This window comes from Dunckerocampus dactyliophorus, unplaced genomic scaffold, assembly GCF_027744805.1.
Source record: "Dunckerocampus dactyliophorus isolate RoL2022-P2 unplaced genomic scaffold, RoL_Ddac_1.1 HiC_scaffold_48, whole genome shotgun sequence".
In the NCBI taxonomy this organism is placed as follows: domain Eukaryota; kingdom Metazoa; phylum Chordata; class Actinopteri; order Syngnathiformes; family Syngnathidae; genus Dunckerocampus; species Dunckerocampus dactyliophorus.
Genome location: NW_026559884.1, coordinates 47,501 through 52,500, shown reverse-complemented (window position 1 = coordinate 52,500; position 5,000 = coordinate 47,501).

Here is a 5,000-nt window from a genome sequence, read left to right as displayed (position 1 = left end):
CGCGCCGGAGCCTCAGCGTGCCTTCCAGTGAGCTGGGCTCCTTTTTTATTTTCTTTGGAGTGGGCCACCCGGAGGTGGAGAGCGACCCGCAGACGAAGCACGGCCAGGGGCCGCCGGATGCCGCCCATGGCGGGCGCTCCCACTCCTCTGACACCTGCGAAGCAGCAAAGTGCTCCTTTTCGATTCCTTCCGCCACCCGGAGGTGGAGCGCGGACCCAGCCACCGCGCCGGAGCGAGCAGCAGCCTCGCTCCGAGTGTGCGCCCGCAGACGAAGCACGGCCAGAGGCCGCCGGATGCCGCCCATGGCGGGCGCACACACTTTTCTGACACCTACGAAGCACCCAAGTGCTGCTTTTTGGGATTCGCCACCCGGAGGTGGAGCGCGGACAAAGCCACCGCGCCTAGTGTGCACCCGCAGACGAAGCACGGCCAGAGGCCGCCGGATGCCGCCCATGGCGGGCGCACACACTCTTCTGACACCTTCGTAGCACCAAAGTGCTGCTTTTTGGGATTCGCCACCCGGAGGTGGAGCGCGGACAAAGCTACCGCGCCGGAGCGAGCAGGAGCCTCGCTCCGAGTGTGCACCCGCAGACGAAGCACGGCCAGAGGCCGCCGGATGCCGCCCATGGCGAGCGCACACACTTTGCGGACACCTCGGATTGGCCACCCGGAGGTGGAGAGCGACCCGCAGACGAAGCACGGCCAGGGGCCGCCGGATGCCGCCCATGGCGGGCGCTCTCGCTCCTCGGACAGCTCCATCGGCGCAGCATGGCGCTCGCGGTCGTCATTACCCGCTGGCGAGGCGCGGCCAGGGCCGCCAGGCGTCGCCTATCGCGTGCGCAAACTCCCAGCAAGCACCAACGTGCTCCTTTGGATGTTGTCATCCGGAGGTGATAGCGCGGCCCGGGCCGCCTGACGCGGCCCATCGCGGGCGCTCCTCGTCGGACACCTGCGTCACACAGCCTGGGTGCCAGCTGTGGAGTGACACTTGGAGAAAAAGAAGCACAAGTCACTCATATCAAAGTTCCCGTTCCCTTTTGTTTGTGTCACGCTTGGAAATGCTTGAGAGGTGACACTTTGTCAAATTTGCAGCTGGTGTCTCATCATCATCATCACCGCTGCTCATCAGCCTTCCTTGGATGCCTGCCATGCACGCGGCCCAACGGGGCACTCAGATGGGGTGGGCAGCCCGGACCGCCTTGCGCGGCCCAACACGGGCGCCCGGGGGACGCGGAAACCCGTTTTAGAAAATAACCTCCAGGGGTTTTCCAAGAGCGGCACAGCCCCAGCTCACGTCCGTGTTTCAGTGCGTCAAAAGCGGATTCAAAAGTGTGCTTTTCTCGGTACTTCCCCTGGAGGTCAGTGTTTCTAAAAACTGGGTTTCCGAAATCGTGCTGGAGGTGTTTTGGTCAACCAGGAAAAATGGCATTTACGGGAGAGGGTAAAGTATACCCCCCCCCCCCCCTCTCGGCTGATTTACCCTCTCCCGTAAACGCGTTTTTTCCTGGTCGACCAAAACACTCATTGACTCCCATTCATTTGACACTTTGTCATTTTTTCAGCACTTTTTTCGCGCATTGGGTACTCCGCCCATTCACTCCCATTCATTTGACACTTTGTCGTTTTTTCAGCACTTTTTTCGCGCATTGGGTACTCCGCCCCATTCACTCCCATTCATTTCACACTTAGAAAAATCATCCGAGCGGCTCTCCACGCATTTTATAGCCGCTTTGGGGCTCCAGCCGCCTCGGCCTTCATTTCTGACTAGGCTCGTGTGGACTTTGTCGTTTTTTCAGCACTTTTTTCGCGCATTGGGTACTCCGCCCCATTCACTCCCATTCATTTCACACTTAGAAAAATCATCCGAGCGGCTCTCCACGCATTTTATAGCCGCTTTGGGGCTCCAGCCGCCTCGGCCTTCATTTCTGACTAGGCTCGTGTGGACTTTGTCGTTTTTTCAGCACTTTTTTCGCGCATTGGGTACTCCGCCCCATTCACTCCCATTCATTTGACACTTTGAAAAATCATCCGAGCGGCTCTCCACGCATTTTATAGCCGCTTTGGGGCTCCAGCCGCCTCGGACTGCATTTCTGACTAGGCTCGTGTGGACTTTGTCGTTTTTTCAGCACTTTTTTTACACATTGGGTACTCTGCCCCATTCACTCCCATTCATTTGACACTTTGAAAAATCATCCGAGCGGCTCTCCACGGGTTTTATAGCCGCTTTGGGGCTCCAGCCGCCTCGGACTGCATTTCTGACTAGGCTCGTGTGGACTTTGTCGTTTTTTCAGCACTTTTTTTACACATTGGGTACTCTGCCCCATTCACTCCCATTCATTTGACACTTTGAAAAATCATCCGAGCGGCTCTCCACGCGTTTTATAGCCGCTTTCAGACTCCTGCCGCCTCGCCTGCACTTCCGCCTCGGTCCGTTAGGATTTAGGCCTTTTTTCAGCACTTTTTCTCCGTTCCTCCGGGGCGACAGCGGCTCTCCACGCATTTTATAGCCGTTTTCAGACTCCTGCCGCCTCGCCTGCACTTCCGCCTCGGTCCGTTAGGATTTAGGCCTTTTTTCAGCACTTTTTCTCCGTTCCTCCGGGGCGACAGCGGCTCTCCACGCATTTTATAGCCGTTTTCAGACTCCTGCCGCCTCGCCTGCACTTCCGCCTCGGTCCGTTAGGATTTAGGCCTTTTTTCAGCACTTTTTCTCCGTTCCTCCGGGGCGACAGCGGCTCTCCACGCATTTTATAGCCGTTTTCAGACTCCTGCCGCCTCGCCTGCACTTCCGCCTCGGTCCGTTAGGATTTAGGCCTTTTTTCAGCACTTTTTCTCCGTTTCTCCGGGGCGACAGCGGCTCTCCACGCATTTTATAGCCGTTTTCAGACTCCTGCCGCCTCGCCTGCACTTCCGCCTAGGTCCGTTAGGATTTAGGCCTTTTTTCAGCACTTTTTCTACGTTTCTCCGGGGCGACAGCGGCTCTCCACGCTTTTTATAGCGGTTTTCAGACTCCTGCCGCCTCGCCTGCACTTCCGCCTAGGTCCGTTAGGACGTGGGCCTTTTTTCAGCACTTTTTCTCCGTTTCTCCAGGGCGACAGCGGCTCTCCACGCTTTTTATAGCCGCTTTGGGGCTCCAGCCGCCTCGGCCTGCATTTCTGACTAGGCTCGTGTGGACTTTTTCAGCACTTTTTTTTGTGCATTGGGTACTCTCGCCCATTGACTCCCATTCATTTGACACTTTGTCATATTTTCAGCACTTTTTTTGTGCATTGGGTACTCTCGCCCATTGACTCCCATTCATTTGACACTTTGTCATATTTTCAGCACTTTTTTGGCGCATTGGGTACTCTCGCCCATTGACTCCCATTCATTTGACACTTTGTCATATTTTCAGCACTTTTTTTGTGCATTGGGTACTCTCGCCCATTGACTCCCATTCATTTGACACTTTGTCATATTTTCAGCACTTTTTTGGCGCATTGGGTACTCTCGCCCATTGACTTCAATGCATTTACTGCAACTCCTGCCTGTGTCCGCCAGAGGGCGTCTGGCTTAACAGCGGCTCTCCACGCTATTTCTATCCGCTTTGAGGCTCCAGGCAGCTCGGCCTGGGTTTCTGAATTTCTCCCTTGACACTTTGTTACTTTTTCACCTTTTTTCTCATTTCATCCAGGGACACAGCGGCTCTCCACAGACTTTCCCGCGGCCCCTGGGCTCCAGGACGCTCGGCATGGGTTTCTGAATTTCTCCCTTGACACTTTGCCATTTTTTCACCTTTTTTCTCATTTCATCCAGGGCAACAGCGGCTCTCACAGGCTTTAGAACCGCCCCTGGGCTCCAGGACCCTAGGCATGGGTTTCTGCCTAGCTCCCTTGACACTTTGCCATTTTTTCACCCTTTTTCTCATTTCATCCAGGGCAACAGCGGCTCTCCACAGACTTTGCAGCCGCCCCTGGGCTCCAGGACCCTAGGCATGGGTTTCTGCCTAGCTCCCTTGACACTTTGCCATTTTTTCACCCTTTTTCTCATTTCATCCAGGGACACAGCGGCTCTCACAGACTTTAGAACCGCCCCTGGGCTCCAGGACGCAAGGCATGGCTTACTCTCGCCCATTGACTTCAATGCATTTACTGCAACTCCTGCCTGTGTCCGCCAGAGGGCGTCTGGCTTAACAGCGGCTCTCCACGCTATTTCTATCCGCTTTGAGGCTCCAGGCAGCTCGGCCTGGGTTTCTGAATTTCTCCCTTGACACTTTGCCATTTTTCCACCCTTTTTCTCATTTCATCCAGGGACACAGCGGCACTCCACAGACTTTGCAGCCGCCCCTGGGCTCCAGGCAGCTCGGCCTGAGTTTCTGAATTTCTCCCTTGACACTTTGCCATTTTTTCACCCTTTTTCTCATTTCATCCAGGGACACAGCGGCACTCCACAGACTTTCCCGCGGCCCCTGGGCTCCAGGACCCTAGGCATGGGTTTCTGCCTAGCTCCCTTGACACTTTGCCATTTTTTCACCTTTTTTCTCATTTCATCCAGGGACACAGCGGCTCTCCACAGACTTTGCAGCCGCCCCCGGGCTCCAGGCAGCTCGGCCTGGGTTTCTGAATTTCTCCCTTGACACTTTGCCATTTTTTCACCTTTTTTCTCATTTCATCCAGGGACACAGCGGCTCTCCACAGACTTTGCAGCCGCCCCTGGGCTCCAGGCAGCTCGGCCTGGGTTTCTGAATTTCTCCCTTGACACTTTGCCATTTTTTCACCTTTTTTCTCATTTCATCCAGGGACACAGCGGCTCTCCACAGACTTTGCAGCCGCCCCTGGGCTCCAGGCAGCTCGGCCTGGGTTTCTGAATTTCTCCCTTGACACTTTGCCATTTTTTCACCTTTTTTCTCATTTCATCCAGGGACACAGCGGCTCTCCACAGACTTTGCAGCCGCCCCTGGGCTCCAGGCAGCTCGGCCTGGGTTTCTGAATTTCTCCCTTGACACTTTGTTACTCTTTCACCTT